This window comes from Onychomys torridus, chromosome 9, assembly GCF_903995425.1.
Source record: "Onychomys torridus chromosome 9, mOncTor1.1, whole genome shotgun sequence".
Taxonomy (NCBI): domain Eukaryota; kingdom Metazoa; phylum Chordata; class Mammalia; order Rodentia; family Cricetidae; genus Onychomys; species Onychomys torridus.
In genome coordinates, this window is record NC_050451.1 from 90,899,886 (window position 1) to 90,913,002 (window position 13,117).

Sequence of the window (13,117 nt, forward strand, 5' to 3'; positions counted from 1 at the left end):
TTGTTTCTATCTTTATATGATATGTGTGCGTTTTCATGCATGTGATCACAGTGTATGCATACCATAGTGTACTTGTGTGCGTTTTCATGCATGTGATCACAGTGTATGCATACCATAGTGTACTTGTGGAGGGCAGAGGAAAATCTTCACTTGCTTGTCCTTACCTTCAACCTTATTTGAGGCAGGTTCTCGGAGTAGATCACTAGTGTGCACACCAGGCAAGGTGCCAACATGTTTCTCAATATTCTCTTGCCTCTGCCTCCCAGATCAGCATAGGAACTCAGAGACTGCAGATTCTATTAACATGTCTGGCTTCTATGGAGCCTCTGGGAATTTGAATTCAGGTACCCACAGTTACACAGCAGGCACTGTTCCTGCTGAGTCATCTCTCCAGCCCTTGACTTTTACTTCATAATTTCTCTTCATTGGAACTTCCTCTAGAAATGAGTTTCATTATAGTTGTTTTTCTAAGCTACCTTCGATCACAATGTGCTTGTTTGGGTAAAAATGCCTAGGTCTAGCATGTTGCACTAGAAGCTGGAGGCTGTCACAAACCTGGATTCTACCCCAGAAAGAGATGAGCCACAGCTCTCCCACTAAACTCTTGGAAAACAAAATAGCCTTGTCCTCTTGCAACAGAGTCCATATTAGCAGTGTCCAGTTACTGTCGTATCAGTGACACTGTAGCAGTAGCATCATATGGCAGAACAGGCTCACAGTTTTTTACTAAGAGACCAATTAGCAAGTTGTGTTACAGACATCCCATTTAGGGCTGTGAGTTCCAAGGACTCTCTCTCCGAATACTGTCTGACTGTGGATCTCTGCATCTGTTCCCATCTGCTGCCAAAGGAAGCTTCTCTGATGATGAGAGAACAATGCATTGATCTATGAATATAGCAGACTATCGTTAGGAGTCACTTTAGTGATATATTTCTAGACCAGTATGTTTGTTTCACTCTAAGTTTCTGGGATGTCTTGTCTCTGGTTCTGGGTTACCCAAGCAGTGTCAGGGATGGTTCTATCCCATGAAGTGGGCCTTAAGTGAAATCAGACATTGTTTGGTTTCTCTCATAAATTCGGTGCCACCATTGCCCTAGCATATTTTGCAGGCAGGACAGGTTGTAGGTCAAAGGTTTCATGTCTGAGTTAGTGTTTATGTTTTCTTGGTAGCATGCAGAGTGTCTTCCCACACTAAAGATACTCCAAGGAGGAGTGAAGCCTCCATGTCCGCACCAGGGTGACTTCGCCATGATCAATGAGTGCTGTGGGTATTGTCCTCAGCTAAAGGACCCAGCAGTCAGTTTGTGGGAGTGACCCACTGTCTTAGCAACAGTTTGGGTTGTTTGGGGACTTCCATGGGACCCCCTTGGCCACTAACACAATTGAATGCAACAGAATCCCAGTACCGGAAGCCTCTCCCCTGTTATTAGGAGAATGAATTTGGATTCCCTTCATACATTTTAGGACATTTCCACTACACTAGCTTTCTAAATTATCCCTCAAATGCCCCTCAACTCCAGCTGTCTCTCCTCTCATCCTTCCATTAATCCTACCTCCCTTCCCCCTCCCCACCTGCTCTTCCCATTCCAATCCCCACCTGACTACAGTCTACTCACAAAATGAATTCCATTTCCCCTCCCAGGAGGATCTGTGTCCCACCTATCCCTTCCTCTCTACATAATTTCTCTAGGTCTATGGATTGTAGGTTGGTTATCATTTATTTAATGGTTAATATCCACTTATAAACAACACATTCCATATTTATCTTTTTGGGTCTGGGTTATGTCATTCAGGATGACATTTTTCTAGTTCGATCCATTTGCCTGCAATTTTCATGTCATTTTTTAACAGTTGGATAATAAAAATGTACCACATTTTCTTTATCCATTCATCTGTTGAAGGACATCTAGGTTGTTTCCAGTTTATGGCTATCATCAATAAAACCACAATGAATATGGTCAAGCAAATGTTCTTTTGATACAATCAAGCATCCTTTGGGTATATGCCCAAGAGTGGTATAGCTGGGTCTTGAGGTACATCAATTCCCAATTTTATGAGGAACTACAATATTGGTTTACATAGTGGCTGTACAGGTTTACACTCCCACCAGCAATGGAGGAGTGTCCTTGACAGCATAAATTGTCACTTGTGTTATTTATTTTAGCCATTCTGACAGGAGTAAGGTGGAATCTTAAAATTGCTTTGATTTGCATTTTCCTAATGGCTAAGGATGTAGAACATTTTTATTTAAATTTTTAAAATTCATTTTACATATTAATCACAGATTCCCCCTCTCATCTCTCCTGCAGTTCCCCCTACCCCTGCCTCCCCCCTCTAACTCCCATTTCCTCCTCCAAAAGGGTAAATCCTCCCATGGGGGGACAGCAAAGCCTGGTACATTCAGTTGAAGCAGGACCAAGCCCTTCCCCACTGCATCAAGGGTGAACAAGTTGTTTGACCATAGGTAATGGGATCCAGAAAGCCAGCTCATGCAACAGGGATAGCCTGATCACACTGCCAGGGGCCCCTCAAACAGACCCAGCTATACAACTGTCTCCCATATGCAGAGGGTCAAGTCTGGTCCCATGCAGGTTCCACAGTTGTCGGTCTAAAGGTCGTGAGTTCCTATGAGCTTGGTTCAGTTGTCTTTGCAGATTTCTCCATAATGATCTTGACAAACCTTGCTCATATAATCCCTCTTCCTTCTCTTTCACTTGGAATTCCAGAACTTGGCCTGGTGCTTGGTTGTGGATCTCTGCATCTGCTTCCATCAGTTATTGGATGAAGCCAGTAACTGATGGATGTTGAACATTTCTTTTAAGTGTTTCTTAGCCATTTGAGATTCTTCTATTGAAAATTCTGTTTAGATGGGTACCCCATTTTTAATTGGATTATTTGGTTTTTTGATACCTAGTTTCTTGAGTTCTTTATATATTTTGGTCCTCTATGGGAGGTGGATTTGTTAATATTTCTTTTCCTATTCTGTAGGGTGCTATTTTGCCTTATTGATGGTGCCTTTTGCCTTACAGAAGCTTTTCCATTTCATGAGGTCCCACTTATGAATTGTTGATCTAATGCTGTCCCTATTAGGGGTCTGTTTGGGAAGATGTCTCCTGTGCTCATGAGTTCAAGGCTGTTCGCTACTTTCTCTATCTGATTCAGTGTATCTGGTTTTATGTTGAGGTCTTTGGTTCAATTTGACTTGAGTTTTGTGCAAGGTGAAAGCATGGATCTATTTACATTCTTCTACATGCAGATATCCAGTTTGGCCAGCACCATTTGTTGATGATGCTATCTTTTTTTTCAGTATGCATTTCTGGCTTCTTTATCAAAAATCAGGTATCCATTTGTGTGTGGATTTATGTCTGGGTCTTCAGTTTGATTCCGTTGATCAACATGTCTGTTCTTATGTCAGTACCATGTAGTTTTATTACTATATCTCTGTAGTACAACTTGAAATCAGAAATGGTAAAACCTCCATCAGTTCTTTTATTGTTCAGGATTGTTTTAGCTGGGTTTTTTGTTTTTCTATCTGAAGTTGAGAATTGTCTTTTCAAGATATATAAAGAATTGTGTTGAAATTTTGATGGGAATTCCACTGATTCTGTAGATTGCTTTTGGTATGATGGCCATTTTTACTTTGTTAATCCTACCAATCCATGAGCTTCTTCTGATATCTTCTTCAATTTCTTTCTTCAAAGACTCGAAGTTTTTTTTTTATTTTTTGTCATTTTTCTTTATTAAGAAATTTTCAACTCACTCCACATAACTATCCATAGATCTCCCCTCCTCTCTCCTCCCTCCTCCCACCCCCAGCCCTCTTTCCCAAGCCACCCCACATCCCCAAATCTCCCAAATCAAAGTCTCCCGTGGGGAGTCAGCAGAGGCCAGCACACCTAGCCTAGGCAGGTCCAAGCCCCTTCCCACTGCACCAAGTCTGTGCAAGGCGTCACACCACAGGCACCAGGTTCCAGAAGCCTGCCCTTAGACCAGGGACAGAGCCTGATCCCCTACATGGGTGCTCCCCAAACAGTTTGAGTCAAACAACTTTCTTCTGTATCCAGAGGGCCTAGTCCAGTCCCATGGGGGCTCCACAGCCACTAGTCCACAGTTCATGGGCTTCCACTAGTGTGCCCCATCATCTCTGCACATCTGCCCATCATGATCTTGATGTCCCTCGCCTGCAGTATCTCTCCTCTCTCTCATCAATTGGATTCCCTGAGCTTAGCCTGGTGTCTGGCCATGGATCTCTGTATTTGCCTCCTCTAGTCACTGGACAAAGGCTCTATGACGACAGCTAGGTTATTTGCTAGGCTGGTTACCAGAGTAGATGGGTCCAGGCACCTTCTGGACCACTGCCAGCAGACCAAGGTGAGGTCAACCTTGTAGATTCCTGAGAGCCTCCCCAGCACCCTACCTCTTCCTATTCCCATGATGTCCTCATTTATCATGGTATCTTCCTCCCTGCCCTCCCACTCTGTCCCTGTTCCAGCTTGACCCTCCCATTTCCCTATGTTCTCATCCACACTCCTCACCCTCTGCCAACCCCCCACTCCCATTCCGCTCATGTAGATCTCCTTCACAGGATCATCCATGTGTCCCTCCTAGGATCTTTGCCTGTTAGTTAGCTTCTATGGAGCTGCGGTTTGCAGTCTGGCCATCACTTCCCTCACATCAAATATCTACTTATTAGTGAGTACATACTATGTTTGTCCTTCTGAGTCTGGGTTACTTCACTCAAGATGACATTTTCTAGTTCCATCCATTTGCCTACAAATTTCATGACATCATTGTTTTTCTCTGCTGAGTAGTACTCCATTGTGTATATGTACCATATTTTCTTTATCCATTCTTCAGTTGAGGGGCATCTAGGTTGTTTCCAGGTTCTTGCTATTATGAATAATGCTGCTATGAACATAGTTGAGCATGTGTCCTTGTGGTAAGATTGAGCATTCATTGAGAATATGCCCAAGAGTGGTATAACTGGGTCTTGAGGAAGACTTATTACCAATTTTCTGAGAAACTGCCATACTGATTTCCAGAGTGGCTGTACAAGTTTGCATTCCCACCAACAGTGGAGGAGTGTTCCCTTTGCTCCACATCCTCTCCAACATAAGCTGTCTTCAGTGTTTTTGATCTTAGCCATTCTGACAGGTGTAAGATGGTATCTAAGAGTTGTTTTGATTTTCATTTCCCTGATGACTAAGGATGTTGACCAATTCCTTAAATGCCTTTCAGCCATTTGGGATTCTTCTGTTGAAAATTCTCTGTTAAGCTCTGTAGACCATTTTTTAATTGGATTGTTCAGTATTTTGATGTCTAGTTTTTTGAGTTCTTTATATATTTTGGAGACAAACCCTCTGTCAGATGTGGGGTTGGTGAAGATCTTTTCCCATTCTGTAGGCTGTCGCTTTGTCTTGTTGACTGTGTCCTTTGCTCTACAAAAACTTCTCAGTCTCAGGAGGTCCCATTTATTAATTGTCACTCTCAGTGTCTATGCTACTGGTATTATATTTAGGAAGTGGTCTCCTGTGCCAATTTGTTCCAGACTACTTCCTACTTTCTCTTCTATCAAGTTCAGTGTAACTGGATTTATGTTGAGGTCTTTGATCCACTTGGGCTTGAGTTTTGTGCATGGCGACAGATATGGATCTATTTGCAATCTTCTGCATATTGACATCCAGTTATGCCAGCACCATTTATTGAAGATGCTTTCTTTTTTCCATGGTACAGTTTTGGCTTCTTTGTAAAAAATCCCATGTTCATAGGTGTGTGGATTAATGTCAGGGTCCTCAATTCAATTCCATTGGTCCACATGTTGGTTTTTATGCCAGTACCAAGCTGTTTTTATTGCTATAGCTCTATAATAGAGCTTGAGATCAGGAATCATGATGCCTCCAGAGGTTGCTTTATTATACAGAATTCTTTTAGCTATCCTAGGTTTTTTGTTTTTCCATATAAAGTTAAGTGTTGTTCTTTCCAAGTCTGTGAAGAATTGTGTTGGGGTTTTGATGGGGATTGCATTGAATCTGTATATTGCTTTTGGTAAGAGTGCCATTTTTTACTATGTTGATTCTACCTATCCATGAGCATGGGAGATCTTTCCATTATCTGATATCGTCTTCAATTCCTTTCTTCAGAGATTTAAAGTTCTTATCATACAGGTCTTTCACTTGCTTAGTTAGAGTTACCCCAAGGTATTTTATATTATTTGTGGCTATTGTAAAGGTTGATGTTTCTCTGATTTCTTTCTCTGCCCCTTTTTCATTTGTATATAGAAGGGCTACTGATTTTTTGAGTTAATATTGTATTCTGCCACCTAACTGAAGGAGTTTATCAGCAGTAGGAGTTCTCTGGTAGTATTTTTGGGGTCATTTATGTGTACTATCATATCGTCTGCAAATAATGAAAGTTTGACTTCTTCCTTTCCAATGTGTATCCCCTTGATCTCCTTTTGTTATTTTATTGCTCTAGCTAGAACTTCAAGTACTATATTGAATAACTATGGGGAAAGTGGACAGCCTTGTCTTGTTCACCTGATTTTAGTGGAATTGTTTTGAATTTCTCTCCATTTAATTTTATGTTGGCTGTTGGCTTTCTGTAAATTGCCTTTATTATGTTTAGGTATGTTCCTTGTATTCCTGATCTCTCTAGAACCTTTATCATGAAGGGGTGTTGGATTTTGTCACTGGCTTTTTCAGCATCCAATGAGATGATCATGTGGATTTTTCTTTGAGTTTGTTTATATGGTGTATTACATTGACAAATTTTCATATGTTGAACCATCCTTGCATCCCTGGGTTTAAGCCTTCTTGGTCATGGTGGATAATTTTTTTTTTATTTATATTTTTATTTATATCCTGGATTTGGTTAGCCAGTATTTTATTGAGTATTTTTGCATCAATGTTCATGAAGGAGATTGGTCTGTAATTCTCTTTCTTTGTTGCATCTTTGTGTGGTTTGGGTATCAGGATAACTGCAGCCTCATAAAAAGAATTTGATAATGTTCATTCTGTTTCTATGGTGTGGAACAATTTGAAGAGTATTGGTATTAGCTCTTCTTTGAAGATCTGGTAGAATTCTGCACTGAAACCATCTGGTCCTGGTTTTTATTTTTATTTTTTGAAACTTTTAATGACCATTTCTGTTTCCTTAGGGGTTATTGGTCTATTTAAATAGTTTATCTTGTCTTTATTTAATTTTGGTATGGGGTACCTAACCAGAAAAATCATCCGTTTCTTTCAGATTTTCCAATTTTGTGGAGTACAGGTTTTTGAAGTATGACCTGATGATTCTCTGGATTTCCTCATTGTCTGTTGTTATGTCCCCCTTTTCATTTCTGATTTTACTAATTTGGATGCTCTCTGTCTGCTCTTTGGTTAATTTGGATAAGGGCTTATCTATCTTGTTGATTTTTATCAAAGAACCAACACTTTGTTTCATTGATTCGTTGTATTGTTCTCTTTGTTTCTATTTTATTGATTTCAGTCCTCAATTTGATAATTTCCTGGCATCTGTTTCTCCTGAGTGAGTTTTTGTTTTGTTTTGTTCTTCGAGACAGGGTTTCTCTGTGTAGTTTTGGTGCCTCTCTTGTATCTCGCTCTGTAGACCAGGCTATCCTGGAACTCACAGAGATCTGCCTGTCTCTGCCTCCCAAGTTTTAGGATTAAAGTCATGCACCACCACTGCCTGGCAAGTTCGCTTCTTGTTCTAGAGCTTTCAGTTGTGCTGTTAAGCCACTAGTGTGAGATTTCTCCAACTTTTTTTATGTGGGCATTTAGAGCTATGAATTTTCCTCTTAGCACTGCTTTCATGGTGTCCCATAAGTATGTTGTACATTCATTTTCGTTGAATTCTAGGAAATCTTTAATTTCTTTCTTTATTTCTTCCTTGACTCATTGGTGATTCAATTGGGCATTATTCAGTTTCCATGAGATTGTAGGCTTTCTGAAATTTTTGTTGTTGTTGAAATCTAACTTTAAGCCATGGTGGTCTGATAAGACACAGGAGGTTATTTCAATTTTTTGGTATCTGTTGAGATTTGCTTTGTGACCAAGCATGTGGTCAGTTTTGGAGAAGGTTCCATTGGGTGCTGAAAAGAAGGTATATTCTTTTGTGTTAGGTTGGAATGTTCTATAGATATCTATTAAATCTATTTGAGTCATAATGTCTGTTAGTTCCCTTATTTCTCTGTTAAGTTTCTGTCTGGCAGACCTGTCCATTGGTGAGAGTGGGGTGTTGAAGTCTCCCACTACTAGTGTATGGGGTTTGATGTGTGATTTAAGCTTTAGTAATGTTTCTTTTATGAATGTTGGTGCCCTTGTATTTGGGGCATAAATATTCAGAATTGAGACTTCATCTTGTCAGATTTTCCCTGTGATAAATATGTAGTGTGCTTCCCAATCTCTTTCAATTGATTTTAGTTTGAAGTCTATTTTATTAGATATTAGGATAGCTACACCAGCTTGCTTCTTAAATCCATTTGATTGGAAAGTCTTTTCCCAGCCTTTTATTCTGAGGTGGTGTCTGTCTTTGAAGTTGAGGTGTGTTTCTTGTATGCAGCAAATGGATGGATCTTGTTTTCGTATCCATTCTGTTAGCCTGTGTCTTTTTATAGGTGAATTGAGACCATTGATATTGATGGATATTAATGACCAGTTTGTAGCTAGAGTTTTCCTGCCTGGCCCCCAGCCAGGACAAATCTCACTCACCCGCCAGGCCCATAGACGCTCAGACCCAACCAAGTAAACACACAGAAACTTATATTGCTTACAAACTGTATGGCCATGGCAGGCTTCTTGCTATCTAGTTCTTCTATCTTAAATTAGTTAGTCTATAAGTTGCCATGTGGCTCGTGGCTTACCAGTACCTTATATCTCGCTTGTCATGGCAGTGGCTGGCAGGTCTCTCTCACCCAGTCTTTCACTTCCCACCATTCTCTTCCTCCTTGTCCCACCTACCCTATCCTTTCTGCCTGGCTACTGGCCATTCAGCACTTTATTTATTTTAACTACTCAGGGCAACACATTTGACATACAGAACACCCCCACAGCACCAGTTATTGTTAATTCCTGTTAATTTTTGGTGGTAGTGTTGTATGTTTCCCTTCTTTGTAATTTGTTGGTATGGGACTATTACTGCCTGTGTTTTCATGGGTGTATCTAACTTCCTTAGGTTGGATTTTTCCTTCAAGTGCTTTCTGTAGGGCTGGATTTGTGGAGAGATATTGTTTAAATCTGGTTTTATCATGGAATATTTTATTTACTCTGTCCATGTTGATTGAGAGTTTTGCTGGGTATAATAGTCTGGGTTGGCATCCATGGTCTCTTAGTATCTGCATGATGTCTGTGCAAGACCTTCTGGGTTTTAAGAAGTCAGGTGTTATTCTTATGGGTCTGCCATTATATGTTACTTGGCCTTTTTTCCTTTGCAGCTCTTAATATTTTTTCTTTATTCTGTATGTTTAGTGGTTTGATTATTATGTGTTGAAGGGACTTTTTATTTTTATTTTATTTTTTTGATTCAGTGTGGTATTGTGTTCCCAAAATATTGTGCAGGCTAATAAACTTATCTGGGGTCAGAGAACCGGACGGCCACAATATTAAACATGAGGATAGGCAGTGGTAGCACATGCCTTTAATCTTAGCATTTCAGAGACAGTAATACCTCTGATCTCTGAGTTCAAGGTCACATTAGAAACAGCCAGGCATAATGACATGCCTTTAATCCCAGAAATCCAGCCTTTAATCCCAGAAAGTAGAAAAATATGTAAGGCGCGAAGACCAGAAACTAGAAGCATTTGGCTGGTTAAGCATTTAGCTGGTTAAGCTTTCAGGCTTTCAAGGAGCAGTTCAGCTGAGATTCATTTGGATGAGGATTCAGAAGCTTGCAGTCTGAGGAAACAAGACCAGCTGAGAAACTGGCGAGGTGAGGACGCTGTGGCTTGTTCTGTGTCTCTGATTTTCCAGCATTCATCCCAATAACTGGCCTCAGGTTTGTTCTTATTAATAAGACCTGTTAAGATTCCTGCTACAATCCAGTCTATTTGGTGTTCTGTAACCTTCTTGTAATTTTATAGGCATTTCCTTCTTTAGGTTGGGAAAGTTTTCTTCTATGATTTTGTTGAATATATTTTCTGTGCCTTCTTCTATCCCTATTATTCTTAGGTTTGGTCTTTTCATGGTGTCCCAAATTTCCTGGACATTTTGGGTCATGACTTTGTTGGCTTTAGTGTTTTCTTTGACTGATGAATCTATTTCTTCTATTGTATCTTCAACACCAGAGATCCTCTCTTCCATCTCTTGCATTCTGTTGGTTATACTTGCATCTGTATTTCCTGTTTGTTTACTCATATTTTCCATTTCCATCATTACCTCATTTTTTGTCTTCGTTATTGACTCCATTTCAGTTTTGAAATCTTGAACTGTTTGTCTCACTTGTTTAATTGCTTTCTCTTGGCTTTCAAGGGATTTACTGATTTCTTCCCATTTTTCTGTTTGAGTTTACTCGATTTTTTAAGGGAATTTTTCATTCCCTCTTTTAAGTTCTCTAATATCTTCTTAAAGTAATTTTTATGGTAGATATATTCTGTTTCTTCTGTGTTGGGATGTTCAGGTCCTGCTGATGTAGGTTCTTATGGAGCCATATTGGTTTTTATGTTGTTGACTGTATTTTTGCACTGGCGTCTACCCATCTCTTTCTCCATTTGGTGAAAACATTGTCTGTGTCTGAGGGAGCCTCTCTTGGTCTGATTGATACTCTTGATCCAGTGGGAGATCTTGGTCTAGTCAATGCTGATGGACTCTTTGTCTCAGGGAGCAGCTCTTAGTCCAACTGGTGCTAGTGGGCTCTGTCTCAGGGAGTAGCTGCAGTCTTAGCACATGGTAGATGATGGTAGTCTGACCTGTCTGCAAGAGGTCTGCCTGCCTACTGGACTCTTAGTCCAGTTGGGTGCTGGCAGGCTCTGTCTCAGGGAACAGTTGCAGTCTGGGAGGGTGGGAGGGATTTGGAGGAGGTGGGGCCTGGGTTACAGGGTCTGATAGGGGATGGTGGTAGTCTGTCCTGTGTGCAGGAGGTCTGCCTGTCAACTGGCCTGAAACTGGAACTGCAATGGGTGCAGGTGTAGGGGCGCAGGGTTGTGCCCCTGGGCCCAAAGCCTAGAGGCTGGGGTGTTCAGGTATGGGGAATAAAGACTCACCTCTTAGCCCATTCGGATGCTGGCAGGCTCTGTCTCAGGAAACAGTTGCAGTCTTGAAGGGTGGGGTAAGACTTGAAGTTTTTATTATACAAGTCTTTCACTTGCTTGGTTAGAGTTACCCCAAGATATTTTATATTATTCAAGGCTATTGTGAAAAGTGTTGTTTCCTTGATTTCCTTATCAGTCCATTTGTGATTTTTGTATAGGAGTGGTACTGATGTTTTTGAGTTAGTCTTGTATCCTGCTCCTGTGCTGAAAATGTTTATCAGCTATGAGTTCCCTGGTGTAATTTTTTAGGGTCACTTATGTACACTACCGTATCATCTGCAAATAACAATAATTCTTTTCCAATTTGTATCTGTTTGATCTCCTATAGTTGTCTTATTGCTTTAAATAAGATTTTTAAGTACTATATTAAATAGGTATGGAGAGAGTAGAAAATCTTGTCTTGTTCCTGATTTTAGTGGAATTGCTTTGAGTTTCTTTCCATTTAATTTGATGTTGGCTAGAGGCTTGCTATAAACTGCCTTTATTATGCTTATGTATGTCTATTTTATTCCTAATCTCTCTAAGGCTATCATCATGGAGGGGTTTTGTGTTTTGTCAAAGGCTGTTAATGCATCTAATTAGATGATCATATATTTTTTCTTTCAATTTGTCTATATTGTGGATTACATTTACTGATTTTTGTATATTGAACCATCCTTGCCTCTCTGGGTTGAGGCCTACTTGATCATGGTGGATGATCTATTTTATGTGTTCGTGGATTCAGTTTACAAGTATTTTATTGAATATTTTTGCATCTATGTTGATAAGGAAAATTGGCCCGTAATTCTCCTTTTTTGTTGGGTCTTTATGTGGTTTTGGTATCAGGGTAACTGCAGCCTCATTAACTGAATTTGGCAATGTTCCTTATGTTTCTATTTTGTGGAATAATTTGAGGAGCATTGGCATTATTCTTTGAAAGTCTGGTAGAATTCTGCACTAAAACCATCTGGCCCTGGTGGGTTTTTTTTTTTTTTTTTTTTTTTTTTTTTTTTTTTTTGGTTGGGTGACTTTTAATGACTGCTTCTATTTCAGTATGGGTTATAGGCCTGTTCAGGTTGTTTATCTGATCTTGATTTAACTGTTGTGTGAAGATGTGTCACTGTGATTGGTTTAATGAAGAGTTGAGTGGCAATTACCTAGGCAGGAAGAGTTTAGGTGGGGCTTCTGGGGACAGAGAGCACTGGGAAGAAGAAAAGCAGAGTTGCCAGCTAGATGCAGAGGAAGCAGGATGGGCAGTGCAGAGTAAAGGTAACCGAGCCATGCAAAAGAATGAGGATTAAAATAAATGGGTTAATTTAAGTTCTAAGAGCTAATAATGGGACAAGCCTAAGCTAAGGCTAAGGTTTCATAATTTATAATAAGTCTCTGTTGTGTTATTTGTGAGCTGGTGGCCTAAAGAAAATCCAACTACATTTAACTTTGGTAAGTGGTATCTATCCAGAAAATTGTCCATATTAGATCTTCCAATTTTGTGGAGTACAGGTTTTCAAAGTATGTCCTCATAATTCTGTGGATTTCCTTGATGATTATTATGTTCCCTTTTTTGGTTCTGATATTATTAATTTGGATTTTCTCTATCTGTTAGCTAGTTTAGATAAGGGTTTGCCTATTTTGTTGATTTTCTTAAAGGGCCAACTTTGTTTCATTGATTCTTTGTTTTGTTCTCTTTGTATCTTATTGATTTCAGCCCCCAATTTCATTATTTCTTTCTTGCCCTCTGCTCCTCTGGGGTGTGCTTACTTCTCTTTGTCCTAGAGTATTCAGGTGTGCTGTTAAGTTGTTAGTATGAGATCTCTCCACTTTTTTTCTGACATAGACACTTAGTGCTATGAATTTTCCTTAGTGCTCTTCTCATTGTTTCCCGTAAGTTTG